The sequence below is a fragment of the Chrysochloris asiatica genome, unplaced genomic scaffold (assembly GCF_000296735.1).
Source record: "Chrysochloris asiatica unplaced genomic scaffold, ChrAsi1.0 scaffold00444, whole genome shotgun sequence".
Taxonomy (NCBI): domain Eukaryota; kingdom Metazoa; phylum Chordata; class Mammalia; order Afrosoricida; family Chrysochloridae; genus Chrysochloris; species Chrysochloris asiatica.
The window spans coordinates 1,085,825-1,101,265 of NW_006408962.1; positions in this window are offsets into that span (position 1 = coordinate 1,085,825).

Below are 15,441 nucleotides of genomic sequence, written 5' to 3' on the forward strand. Positions count from 1 at the left end.
CCTTATATACATGGTTGCTTGTGACTATATGCTATTTGCTTTCCTTGATAATTTATTTGAGGGGAATTTTGAAGCCTATAATGAAGCTAATTTCTTACAGAGAGGAGTATCATTTTTACTTGCTATCTACCCAGGAATATTTTAAACTAGATTAACAACTTGAGGGTTTTATGCTTTCTTGTAGTTTCTTTGTTTTTGTTTTTCTATTTGTCTAACCATCAAGGCGATATGGATTTGGAATGCAAACTGTGGAGACATCAACATAATATTCAGTTATAACTTCTCAAAGTAGTTCCCTCCCATTACTGCGTGCCATGTCCTGCCCTGTTCATCATAAGGGTGACATTTCCTGTAATGTTCTGTGTGAAGGTACATTTACTTTTGTTCCACCCTTGCCCTAAGAATTTGACACAGGGTAGAGAGGGAAAGGCAGACAATGGGTTTTGATTCTTATCCCCTTGTCCTGGGAGGCCCGCAGAACCAAAGTTCAAGGTTGCCCAAATTGGCAAGTGTCCTTAGTGCAAAAATAGCTTCAGGGCTTCACATCACTTACAGAGCTCTGGTTTTACCTTTGACTGTGGACTTTAGCTTCTTACTATCTTGCCAAATCTTTGATGCTTTTAGGGATTACTTTTTTTTTTAGTCAGCATTTTGTTTGTTTTCAGTGAGAGTTGATCATAGCCTCTCCCTCCCCACCAACTTGCCTTATTCCATGAAATGGAAGTCCCTAGGCATTGGTCAGAAATTCATACAGGATTCAGAAGAGGACAAGGAATGAGGGATATCATTGCTGACGTATGTTAGATCTTAGCTGAAAGCAAAGAATACCAGAAAGATGTTTACTTGTACTTTACTGACTATGAAAGGCATTCAACTGTGTGGATCATAACAAACCATGGATAACACTGCAAAGAATGGGAATTCCAGAATGCTTAATTGTGTTCATGAGGAACCTGTACATAGACCAAGAAGCAGTTGTCTGGATTGAGACCTGGTTGGGCAGCAGTATGGCAAGACATGGGGACTCCTGGGCCTAGGGACAGGGACATGGCCACAGAGGAGAGTGGAGGGTGAAGTGTCTAGCTGATATGAAGTAAAGGGAGATGCACAACCCATACTTGCTGATAGTACCCATTTGACCTGGCTTCAATGGCTGGATGGTCAGAAGCTTAACTAGAAGAAGAAAGAAGAGGTTAAAAAAAAAAAGAGTAATCTGCTACAATTTGATGAACTTGACCTATGCTTATGGATGTAGTAGCTCAAAAGAGGGAATGAAACTTTACAGTGCGGATCATTCCCACCCCCTCGGTACACAGGGTTGACAGGGATGGGCAACTTAGACATTGGCTACCCAAAATGGGGTGTGGGGGAGGACTACAAAGGCACAAAGTGCCTGACTTACAAGCTTTCAAGAGGGAGCCTAGTTTCAGAGGGTATTGGGGAAGGTAGAATCTTCACTGAGAGTTTTCCAACCTGTCTGGATGGGGCTGGTGAAAGGAGATGGGGATAAGACTCCTGTGGTTCAATAGTGAATAATTGCTATCAGGACTAATTGTGAATGTTGCAAATATAAAGGTAGATGTTTTTTGTAACAAAAGGAGGGGAGTGGTTGATCTTGTAGTCCAGGAGTGGAGGACCCTGGCCCTGGGACCATCAAGAGAGAAGAGCGGAGTGTGGGACCCTATCCAGGTATAGGGATTAAGATTCACAACACATGTGTTTTGGTGACACAATTCAATCCGTAAGACATAGGGAAAAGCTAATGTGTTTTTATAAGTTTTCTGTACTCCCAAGAAAGGAAGCACTGCAAAATTCCTTTAAATATAACAATTGAATTACATAAAACTTTTCAGAAACATAACTGAAATTGACTCTAGAAATCTCAGAGGTTTTAAATGCCCTTTGAAGTTCTTAAACCTCCAGTCTAGGTGTTAAAAGAAGGCATATTTTCCATACAATCCCTGAACTCTAAAACAAGAACATAGGAGAAGCACGATAGTAGCCCCATTTGAGAGTGGGAGTCGGAGGGGACAGAGTCCTGCTTCTCTTTAGAGCAGCCTCTCATCTGCAGGTTATGCAGACACAAAGGGGAACTTCATCAGTGCGCAGCACAGGAACCACCAAGACTGCTAAACAATAGACAACAATCAGGCCTCACAGTGTACATGGGGCGGGGGGGAGGGCAGGGAACCGGAGGAAGACAGTGCTCATGACACTGCCCCACTTTTGGTTTAACTCCCTTTCAGCACAAATGATGCCCTCCCTGCTGCCTGACATATTTCAGAACCCAGGACTCTCAAATTGTACATTAACTTTGATCCAACTAAAATGTGGACTGTTTCTGGGATGTGAGAATCATTATTTGCAAGGTGTCAGACCTTGCTGATCCTGTAAGATGTGGTGTTGGATTTTAGTATCATCCTAGGATGTTAAATGCTGGAAACCCCAGCCACCTGCTTAGTGCTAGACATTGGTGACTCCAACCATTTCCCCCCAATGATGGTGTAATGATGAAGCACTTGACTGTTAACTGAATAGCTGGTGATTCAATTTGAACCCACCAGTAGCTCTGTGGGTAAAAGACCTGCAGATACATCTTTGTACAGACTACAGCCTAGAAAACCCTATGGAGGCAATTCTACTGTGTCACATAGGGTCACTACGAGTTGGAAATAGACTCCGCAACACCTAACAACAACAGTAGTTAGAGTCCTTGGTTGGTGTTAACAGTGCATTTGACTGCTTCCTGAAAGCTTGGAGGTCTGAGTCTATCCAGAAGTGTCTTGGAAGTAATTCTCATCAATCTACATCTGAAAAATCAGCCACTGAAAACTCTAGGGAGCTTAGCTCTACTCTAACACACATGGGGTTATCATGAGTTGACCCAACTGATGGCAACTATATTTATCATATGAAATTGGACTGACACTTTAATGCTTAGTTTATGCTCGTGAGTTTTTCTCTTTTTTATTCTTCAAATGAAAATTAACTGAACTGTTGGAAAAAGGGAGTTCTATTCTGCTCAGAACTGGCAAATACTTTTTCTGTTTGTTGGGCAATTCTGGTTCATTACATTGGAAAGTCATGTTTTGGAGACTATTGAAGTTGTTTTCAGGCCCAGTAGGAATGAGAACCAAGATCCATTAGCAGTGTCTTTCCTGAATGCAGGAGAGTGAGCTCAGCATATGACAAATATTTGTTAGCCTTGCTTTAGTTCAGCAAATATTTATTGAGTGCCTATTACATGCCAAGTACTATGTAAAGTGCAGGACTCTTTTTGTTGTTTGTTTGTTTTGTATTGTGTTTATTTTAAATAGAGGAGACATGGTCCCTGTCTCTAAGAAGTTGTAGTAAGTACTGTCTATATAAATAATTGCAATACAGTGTGGAGCATGCAAGACTGTAAGTGTATGCAAGGTCCAGAGGGGGCAAAGAGGAAGTAAGGCTGGGGTGACATTCATACATGCTGCCCAGAAGGCTGGGTGGCCTCAACTTTGGTCTGAATCTCTCATCTTCAGCTCCACCATTGTACTTTTGAAAGGTTGAGCTCCAGTACATGATCACTGTCTGGACAGATTTCCAGGCTGCATTTTAGGTCTACTAACATGTCACGGATTGAATTATGTCCCCCAGAAATATGTGCCAACTTGGCTGGGCCATAAGTCTCAGTGATTTGACAGTTTCTAATGATATAATTTGCCAGTTATGTAATGCTCCCCGATAATGTGATCTGATGTGGCAATCCAGTCATTCATAAGAGGATTAAGGAGTAAGGGTGGGATGCAACACCCTTAAATCCATCACAACCCTTAAATCCATCTCAGCCCTGATCTGATGTAAGCAGAGTTACCCTGGGGTGTGGCCTGCAACATCTTTTATCCTACAAGATAACAGGAGAGCAAAGGCAGCAGAGAGAGTGGGACCTACTACCACCAAGAAAGAGGAACCAAAAGTAGAGGGTGTCTTTGCTCTGGGAACTTCCTAGATTCAGGGGAAGCTAGGTACCAAAACACATGAAACCTCCAAGGAATGCTAGACCTTTAGATGCTAATTGGAGACAAGGAACTCCCTTCTAAACTATGAGCCAACAAAGTCAGAAAAGTCTTCCCCTGGAGCCTACTAAATTCTGAAGGAATAGATTTCTGTTTGTTAAAGCCATCCACTCGTGGTATTTCTCTATGGCAGCCAGCTCTGGCTAACTAAGACAGAACTGAGTACTAGAGGAGTGGGATGTTGCTCTAACAGACAACTACATTGTGGAGTGGTTTTGGAACTGGGCAATGAGTAAAGACTGGAAGAATACTAAGCCAACTAAAAGTAAAATTTTAGAGTGCTTGGAAGAGACTGCTGGCAGAATTAAGGGCATCAAGGTAATTCTTGTGAGGGCTCAGAAGGCTGTGAGTAGAGCTGTCTGTCACACGGAGAAAGCACAAATGGTGAGAAGCAGCAGCCCAAATGCTAAGAAATGGTAGCAGCAGACCCTGGAGACCAATGTAAGATGGCACAGGTGTCAATCTGCAGAGTGAGAGAGCTGAACCCCTTCAGGCTGAGACTTACTGGCTGAGTGGGGAGCCGCTGAGCACTTATTAGTAGAGCTGAAGAGCTTTGTCCTGGTGTGGCACTGTAGGAGAATCACTAGACTACTCACCACAAGGTTGGTGGTTCAAACCACCAGCCACTCCTTAGAAACTCTAGATAGAGTTGCTTTGAGTCGGAATTGACTGGATGGAACGCAACAGCAACAACAAAGAACTTTGTTACACTTGCTTCAGCAGGGCAAAGGTCAGGTTGGCCTCTCTGAGAGACCAAGGGATCAGGAAGCAGAAGCTAAAAAAAGATAAGGAATGGAGAAAGCAGAGCTGCTTTAGTCTCAAAGGGTAGAGCACAACTGCTGGGATTCTAACATGTGGGGCCATGGATTCTGGATTTTCTAACACTGGAGCCAGTTTCCTAGGTTTTAAAGAATCAGATCATCACCACCTTGGTTCCAGAATGGGGTTGCCATTAAGATGGGTACACCATCCAGAGCTGAGGAGAAGAGGCTGCTATGTACAAGGGGCAGAAGAATGTGGCCTGCCAGGGCTGAGGGAAATGGGGCTGAGGGAGCAGAGTTGCTGTCCCAGAGAGTCTAGAAGGTGACATTGAAGTCCATGGTCAAGGGGCCTCCACCCAAAATCCAGAGAACATGACCCACACCCAGAGTATGGAGAGCAGGGCTGTTGTTTAGATGGCTTCAGAGAACAGAGGGTTATTTTCAAGGCTTGAGAGCAACTATAAATGGTTCTGATGAGTTTTTTTTTTGTTGTTTGTTTGGTGCTAGCTAACCCTTTTGTCCCCTAATTGCTTCTATATGTAACAGATATCTACCCTGTGATGGTTCCACCATTGTACTTTGGAAGTGGTGGTGGTGGTGTGCCATAGAATCGGTTCCGGATCATAGTGACTCTGCATAGAGTTTCCGAGGCTGTAAATCTTTACAGGAACAGAAAGCCTCATCGTTCTCCCACAGAATGGCTGGTAGTTTTAAACTGCTGACCGTGAGGTTAGCAGCCCGACTTATAACCACTATGCTACCAAAAGTTGTTATTAGGTGCCATCAAGTCGGTACTGACTCATAGCAACCCTATGCACAATAGAAGAAAACACTGTCCAATCCTGGGCCAGCCTCACAATTTTTGCCATGCTTGAGCTCACTGATGCTGCCACTTTGCCAATCCATCTCGTTGGGGGTCTTGCTCTTTTCCTCCGACCCTCCACCTTCCCAAACATGATATCCTTCTCCAGTGACTGATCCCGCCTAACAATATGTCCAAAGTACGAGAGATGAAGTTTGGCCATCTTGGCCTCCAAGGAGCACTCTGGCTGCAGTTCTTCCAACAATGATCTGTTTGTTCTTTTGGCAGCCCATGGCACTTTCAATATTCTCCTCCAACACTATAACTCATACTTCTACCAGAAGTAGACAATCTATATTCTAGATTCACAGATTAAAAAGAATTTTGTCCCAAGTTGGAATTTGCATTTAGAAGACTTTGGTGATGATATGATGGGATGAAAGTATTTTGGATGCTGCGAGGAAATTAATTTTGGGAAGAAGGGTAGAATGTCATGGATTGAATTGTACCCTCCCACACACAAAATATGTGTCCATTTGGCTGGGTTATAGTTTTGCAGTTACATAATGATGTAACATAGCAGTTATGTAATGATTCCCCATGATGTGATCTGAGGTGATAAGTCAACCCGTTGTAAAAGGATTAAGGATAGAATGAAACACCATTGATCCTATTACAGTTCTAATCTGATGTAAGGAAATTCCCCTGGGAGGTGGCCTGCAACATCTTTTATCTTACAATAGATAAAAGGAAAAAGAAGCAAGTAGAAAAATGGGGACCGACAACCAATAGGAAAGATGAGCTAGGAGCAAAGCACAGTCTTTGGAACCAAGTCTCTGCTCTGAGAACCTCCTAATCCAGGGAAAGACCGATGACAAGACACATGGAGATCTCCACGGAATGTCAGGCTGTCAGATGCTAAAAGGAAACAAGGACCTTCTCTTCCTAAACTGTGAGGCAACAGAGAGAAAGACTTCCCCTAGAACTGGCACACTGAATTGCGACTCCTAGCATCCTAACTGTGAGGGAATAAATGTGTTTGTTAAACCATCCATTTGTGATATTTCTGTTACAGCAGTACTAGATAACTAAGCCATAAGACAAGTTCTCTCCTTCCATCCAGGAGACTCCATTGGATTCCCAGCCAGGACACTTCAAATGCAGCCACTCTTCTTTCATCAGTGGAGGCCTATGTATTGCTGTGATGCTGAACAGCTTTTAGCAGAACTTCCAGACACACACAGACTGGGAAGAAAGATTTGGCAATCTATTTCCAAAAATTAGCCTTTGAAAACCCTGTGGTTCCACAGTTAATCATGGGATGGGATGCTACAGGGTCTGGAAGCGTTTTGTTCCATTGTGCATGGGGCTGCTGTGGGTTACAGGTCAACTGCATTGCAGCTAACAACAATGAGGCTACAACAAGAATGGGAATCTGTATTTTTAGCAACTACTTTTCCCCATCCCCTTCTACCCTTGGTAATTTTAAGATTTAAAACCACTATTCTAAGGACCCATCCACTCGTCTGTCAGTTTGTCGCACTGTGGTGGCTTGTGTGTTGCTGTGATTCTGGAAGCTGTGCCAGGGGTATTTTAAATATCAGCAGGGTCACCCAGGGTAGATAAATGTAAGACAGTCTAGAATAGAGAGGCAAACCACTTTTGAAAGCTTTGTTGTTGTTGTTAAGTGCCGTCGAGTCAGTTCCGACCCATAGTGAGCCTAAATAGGGTTTCCAAGGAGCAGCTGATGAGTTTGAACCACTAACCTTGCCGTTCAGACGGCTGCAGTCTGACGCACTAGCCCACAGCGCCACACCCTCTGAAAATGATCATGGAAGCAGTAGTCAAGAAATCAAACAACAAATTGCATTGGATGAATCTATGCACAAGACCTCTTTAAAATGATAAAGAACAAAGATGTCACTTTGAGGACTAAAGTATGCCTGACCCAAACCATGGTATTTTCAATTGCCTCATATGCATACAAAAGATGGACAATGAGTAAGAAAGAACAGAGAAGAATTAATACATTTGAATTATGGTGTTGGTAATGAATATTGAAAGTAGCATGGACTACCAGAAAAACAAACAAACCTGCTCTAGATGAAGTACAGTCAGATTGCTCCTTAAAAGTGAGGAGGATGAGACTTGTATCCTTCTTTTGACACATTGTCAGGAGGGACCAGTTTCTGGAGAAGGGCATCATGCTTGGGAAAGTGAAGGGTCAGCAAAGAAACAGACCTCCGATGAATGGATTAACACAGCGGCAGCAACAATGTTGATATGTTGGGTTCAAACGTTGCAATTGTGAGGATGGTACAGGACCAGGCAGTGTTTTGTTCTGTTGGGGACAGTATTGTTATAAGTTGGAACTGACACAACCTGTACCTAACAACAACAGCAACAACAGAGCAATGGTTAAAGGCAAACTGAAGCCCAAGATCAATGAAAAGGTGGGAAGAGAGTGTTAGTCTGGGATTTGGTTTCTTGGTGTGGAGGTGTAGATCATGATTTCATGGGACATCCAATAAATGAACCTAATAATGTATTTAGTGCTTCTGTTCTACCGCCTAATTGGTGTATAAAGCGTGGGGTCTTAAAAGCTTGCAAGCGGCCATCCAAGACAAACAATTGGTATCTATTCTCCTGGAGCAACAAAGGGAGTCAGGAATAAGAGGAGGGAATGGAATGTGTAATTAACTGCCTGTATCAACCAAATCTCCTTTGTCATGAGGCCAGAACTGGATAGTGCCCAGCTACTATTACTACATGTAATAGAAGATTCCACAGAAGAATCCTGATTAAAAGGAGGGAAATGCAGAACAGACTTTCAAATTCTCACAGAATCCAAATTTCTGGAGCCATGGATGCTGGATGAATCCCTGAAAGCATTTGCCCTGAGCTAGTCATTAAAACTTATATCAAAAATACCTCCCTGAAATCTTCTAAAACTAAACATAACTTAGCTTAACTGGTAATAACAATTTTTTTAAAAGTCTGCCTTTAGCATTATGCTCTCTTACTAACTATCTATGGTGGTAGTGGTGTGCTGTGCAGTTAGTTCCGACTCATAGCAACGTTGTATAGTGTCTGAGACTGTAAATCTTTATGGGAGCAGAAAGCCTCATCTTCCTCCCATGGAACCTCTGGTAGTTTTGAACTACTGACCTGGAGATTAGCAGCCTGACTGGTAACCATGACGCTATCAGACCTGCTTACTAACTATTGATATGGGGTCAGATTGACAACATTAACTTGAAAGAAACTTGTGGGGGCAGTGAATTGATGTTAACAGGGGAGAAAGAACTCAGACAGGGAGGGTGAGAATGGTTACACAACTTGAAGGATGTCTTCAGTGTCACTGAATTATACACACAGAAACTGTTCAACTGCTGTGTGTTTTGCTGTGAATATTCTTTTTTTTAATGTTTTATTGTGAATTACGTGATAGTTTACATGGGAGAACATTAGCTTTACACTCAACCTATCGTAAATCATTTCATTGCCATGGTTACAATCCCCTCCATGCATTATCAACCAACCAAAGGGTACATGCTACAAGCCTGCCCCTCGGTCATCAGCACACAGTCCCTCTCCCTCTCTGGGTCTAGAGTCCCCAGATGCTCCATCTCTCCACATAATCATTTCTGCCTCCATCTCTGGTGTCACTGCTTCTCTGGGTAGGGTCTCGAACTCTGCTTTTCTCTTCTTGATGGTTCCAGGGACCTCGGCTCCTGGAATGCATAGTCAATCACTCCCCTCCTTCTGCTGCAAAACATCCACCTTTATGTTTCCTACCCTCGCAGTCAGTCCTGATAACAATCACTCACCATTGTACCACAAGGGACCTATCCCCATCTTCTTTTATCAGCCCTGCCCAGACAGATTGGATACTACTCAGTGGAGGTTCTACCTTCCTCTGTGCCCTCTGGATCTAGGCTTCCTCTTGTAAGCTTGTAAGCTAGTCACTTCTTGCCATTTTGGGTAGCCAATGCCCAAGTTGCCCATCCCTGTCTACTCTGTGTATGGAGGGGGTGGGAATGATCTTTGCTTTAAAGATTTGTTCCCTCTTTTGAGTTACTGCTTCCATAGGTGTAGGTCATGTTCATCAAATTGTACCAGATTACTCTTTTTATTCCTCTTATTTCTCCTTCTAGTTGAGCTCTGATCATCCAGTCATTGAAGCCAGGTCAAGTGGGTATTATCTGCAAGTGTGGGTGTTCTTGTGCATATGCCTTCTTTCTTATCAGCTGGATGCTTCACTCTCCACTCTAGTCCTCTGTGGCTATGTCACTGACTCTGGGCCCAGGAGTCCCCAGGTCTCACCATGCTGCTGGCCAACCAGGTCTTCACCTGGGTTCACAGAAGTCTATTGAACGTTGTAGGACTTAGTTTACAGCTTCATTGCTATTTTTCCCTCACTTCCCCTTATCAGTGATGAATGTGGTCACCAATCAGAGTGCGTGTCTGCTCCTGTATTCCCATTGAGTCTTAGTCTTGGAATGGTGTTTGCCCTGAGGGGACCCGACTGCGTGCCTTGATGTCTCCTGGGTGAGCAACTTGCTTGTTCTTGTAGTAGTCAGTCGGACTACCATTATTGTTTTGTGTTTTTCCTGTCAGTATTTCTTTCAAGAAGTATCTTCTGTTTTTCTAGTTGCTCCAGGCTTGAATCGTCTTAATAACAATAACAACAAAGAAAAGAAATATAAACAAAAAGACAAAGAGAAAGAAAGAGTGCCAGCTATTTCAAGTGAGTTGAATTCTAATTTCCCTGAGATACTCAAATTGTTTTCACTGGACTAGTTACCAAAAGGTTGGCAGTTCGAATCTACCCAGAAGTACGGCAAAAAAAATTGGATTGGCAATCTGCTTCCATGAAGATTAACCAGAAACCAAACCAAACCCATTGCCATGGAGTCAATCCCAACTCCTAGCAGCAACCCTAGAGGACAGAGTAGAGCAGCTCCCGAGGGTTTCTGAAACTAACTGCGAACCTTGGGTTAGAAGCCAAGAAAAGTCTATGAAGCGGTTCTACTCTGTAACAGATGGAGTGCCTCCCAAGTCACAAACCAACAGCAACAACAACAAATCAGTCAAATTCTGCAGACCTATTTAATATATTCAGGATATTGAAATAACTTGCAGTTGTTTGTGTTCATACAGACATCAACATCAATCTTTAAAAAATCATGGAGAATGGAGCAAGTGCTGGAAGCTTAGAGATAGGCAAATATTGGTCACTACTAAGGGTCCAAAAGGGAAATTCAAGAAAATATAGATCTGTCAGTTTTATATGAATTCCTAGGTAAACTCGGGAAAGGGTTAATAAGCTGTGTTTCTGTGCACCTAAAAATGGAATGTGAATCATTAAGAATCAACCATAAATAGATCTATATATGCCTTTTAAGTAACATCAGCCAGCCACTTGTTGAAAGCATATAGGTTGTAAATTATAAATACACATTACATGTACTAACCCAACCTTGTTTCCTTTTTTGATAAGGTTGCTGGAACATTAGAATGATGAAGTTAACTTATGCTGGTTTTTGCTAGCCATTTGACAAAAATGTTTCACGATAGGCATTTTGCAAGATGGAAAACTCTTAGAAAATTGATAGCGATAACTACTATTATTTATTGAGCATCTACTATGTATCAGGAACTGTGCTAAGTATTGTGGTATCATTTACTTAATCCCCACCTCCTCATTCTTATAAAATAAAAGCAATGATCTCCATTTTACAAATATGGAAACTAAACTGAGATTCATCAGGTAACTTGTCAAAAGTCATATGCTACAGTCAGGATTTGAATAGGTTTCTACTCTAAGATCAAAGATTGGGTCCTTAACCAGTGCAGTATATTTCAGATGAATGGAGTCAAAGCTGGTAAAATGCCATGTCTATAATTTATGGCAACATGAGGGAGATCACTGGTGGCTGCCATGAGTCTAGAAAATTGGGCCAGGACTGCTCAACATTTTCATTAGTGGCTTGGATAAAGATATAGAAGTCGTGCTTATCAAATTTACAGATGGCAGAAAGCAAAAATGGAAGGGGTTGTTAATATGGCAAATGACAGAATTGTGATGCAAAGTAATCTTGATGGAATAATAGGCCAGACCAACAAGCTGAAATTTAAAAAGGACTATAGTAAAATCCTGTACTCTTATTTTCAAGAATAAGTGCAATTAGGGGTACCCAGTTTAAGACCATAAAACAAATTTAGAAACCAGGAGATTAATTAGGTCTATTGATATAGTCAATTCAATATATAAATTGAATTCAATATAAAATTAAAGACCTAATGTAATTTTATGTCTAACTGGCTCCTGACCCATTCCCCTCCAAGCTGGAGTTACCATGTTTCATCATATTTAAATGGCATTGATTGTAAGATGTGCCAGTATTTTGGTCCTATTGAGAAAGAAGGAAAAAAAACAAAACAAACCCACAACCCCCCCCGCCCCCACACACACACTCATTTGTTAAACCAGGACACAATGTTTTCATATTACTTAGCATTTTTATTTTATAATGATTGAAAGGACTCCGAAAAGTTTCATAGACAGAGACTTTCACTATACATCATTTGTGCATAAATACAAAAGGAAAATATGAAAAATAAATTGGTTAAAGTATTCCCTAACCAGAGTTCAGTCTTCTGAAACAGTCCATTGTTGTTAAGTGCTGTGGAGTTTGTTCCAACTCATAATGACCCTATATAGGGTTTCCAAGGAGTGACTGGTAAGCTTGAACTGCCAACCTTGCAGTTCAAACCTCTTTGCAGTCCAGCCTATTAACCCACAGCACCACACCAGGACTCCAAGCACTCCATAGTTATCTATAAATGTCCTGCTTTTTGGAACAAAATCATCCTGTGTCATCCGGAGTGTTATTAGTTATGCATCATGTATTTGAAATGTTTTCTCAAGGGTTTTCTTCCAAGCCAATGACTCCACCCTATTCTACCCTACTCTCAAGTTTAATTCTAGTCTTTTCTTATCTTTCCAGAAAGTGTCAAGAGAGTGCTTAGGGAAATAACTAGAATTATATTACTTCCTGAAATGGTCCTTGACTTATTGAATGAAAAGTTGATGGACTGCAGTTGCTTATTTATGCTATTGTTGTTGTTGTTGTTAAGTGCCATCGAGTCGGGTCCGACCCATAGCGACCCTGTACAGGGTTTCCGAGGGTGTAAATCTTTACGGGAGTAGAAAGCCTCATCTTTCTCCCGCGGAGCGGCTGGTAGTTTCGAACCGCTGACCTTAAGGTTCGCAGCCCGATTCGTAACCACTACGCTACCAGAGCTCCTTATTAGAAACATGAAATAAGTTAGCATATGTGTTGTTGTTATTAAGTGCCATTGAGTCAATTCTGACCCATAGCAACCCTGTATAGGATTTCCGAGGAGCAGCTGGTGAGCTTGAACTGCAAACCTTGCAGTTCAAATGGCTTTGCAGTCTGGTGCATTAACCCACAGTGCCACACAATGATAATTACATCATGTTGGTAGCCTGGCCAACGGCCCTGTAAGATCATAAATAAGATGCATCTAATTACAGAGATGTTAAATGTGAAAATGATGTGTATCTAAGAACCAATAACATTCTGCATTTATGCTCTACTTTCAGGTGGAGCCCCATACAAATGTTAGGAACTATCTTGGGTTATGGCTAGGAAAGTCCAAAAGACTCTTACATTCATGGATTTAATATCGACTGTCCTATCTATTCTGGTGTGACAATATAATAACCCATCATTTCGAAATGCTAGGAGAATAGCTGTACTTTTCAGATTGCAGGCAGGGGCATGAGTCAGTCATCCTTTGGGAATGACCTTGGCTTACTGACATCCAGTAGCCCCACCTCAGTGCATCTTCCTGGAATGAGCAGTAGTCATCAAAGACTTCACACTCATTCCTGAAATGTATGGTCATGAAGTTGGGGGTTTCCAAACAACATAGAATGTCTCTCTCAGAAATTTATAATAGTTAAGAGTATCAAAATTGGACTCAGCTGATTTGAGTTTCATCCCTGACACTTACTAGACAGATACATGGTCTTGGATGAGTTAGCCTTGCTAAGCTTCAGCATCCTTATTGATAAGTATAATAGAGATTGTCATAATTATTAGGTATAAGACATTGTGTGTAAAATGCAGAATGCCAAGCCTAGTAATAAAGCAAATGAACAATCAATAATACACCAAAATAAATATCAGATTGAGACATGAAAAACTAAATCCTACAAATAGTTAAAGGTGGCGTCCGAAATTATTTTTTATAATGCAGAATGGAAGAGGAGAAAGAGAAAAAAATATCCAAAATAAAAAGACGGGACAAATTTGACTACTTAAAAAATAAAGTTTTTTTCGTATAGAAAGAAAATAACATCAACAAAACAGACAAATGACAAACTGGAGAAAAAATGTGTACAATATAACACAAAGGGTTAATATATATATAATTTAATATATAATATTCTACTTTTGTGTTTCCTCATATATTATATATATGTGGTAGCATAGTGGGCTATGAGTTGGGCTGCTAACTGCAAGGCCAGCAGTTTGAATCCACCAACCGTTCCATGGGGCAAAGAGGAAGCTCCCATAAGAAATTCTAAATAGGGTTGCTATGAGCCAGAATCAACTCAAGGCAGTGATATATATATATATATATACCTTTGGGAAATCAATAAGCAAAAAACCAATAAACTAATTTAAAAATTTGCAAAGCATGTTGAATATAAATATAAATTGCTCTTACGTTCATAAAAATATGCTTACCCTTACTTATGAGGAAAGAAGTAGTCAAGTCGAAACTACAATATGCTATTTGACTTCTTGCATTCTTCCTCACAAAGTGGTGTACTACCTATTTACCTACTATCAAGTAGAGGAGCTTCAATACAATGCCTGCCTTTAATCTGGGCTCCCTCTCTTGTCTCTCCTTTAGAAGCCCTGGTGGTATTCTGGGTTAGGCATTGGGCTGTTAACTGAGGAAGAAAGATCAGACTGTCTGCTCCTGTAAAGAGTTGCAGTTTCAGAAACCCTATATAGGGTCCCTGAGTCAGAATCAAATCAGTGGCAATGGGTTTGGTTTGGGGAAGGGAGTCTCTTGCCTCCTTCTAGGAAACCCCACTCAGCATAAGGAAGGGAAGGCTTCTCCCTTCAGTGGCCCCAGGCTTTTAATCTAACTTCCAGGTTCTGAAGAGTCAAGTCTTGTCTTACCCCCAATCAGGTAACTCTGATTAGGACAGAGTTTAGAAACACGCTTTGCTTTGTTTTCCTAAAAGTATTGGGTCCATATCCAGAGAGCAAAACTCTGGAATATTCTGTACTGACCAGCCTACTCTAGAATAAAATGTTCTTTTTTTTTTTTTTTTTTTTTTTAAACTTTTATTGAGAATTGAATGAAGGTTTACAGAACAAACCATCAGTTTACATTCAACAAATCATATACTTCATTTCATTCTAATGACTGCAATCCCCTCCACAGGCCATCACTTATCCCACTTCCTCCCTATGATTCTTGTTTCCATTCAGCCTTCTTGTCCAACCCGTCTGAATTTTGTCCTGAGGGAAATACTGTCCTTTTGGTCTTGAATGGTTGACCATTCTGTGGAGTACGTACCTCACTAGTGTTGTTGTCCCCCTGTATTCCTATCTACTACTTGGCTGGAAATTGAGCCAAGAGGGTGAATCAGTTCCAGACCTGAAGGGTGGCCAAGCATAGTCTGGGGTTCCTCCAGTCTCTTTCTTTGTTTTTTTATTATATTGAGTTTTATTTCACATAATATGTTCTATTCTTTTTTTTTTTTTTTTTT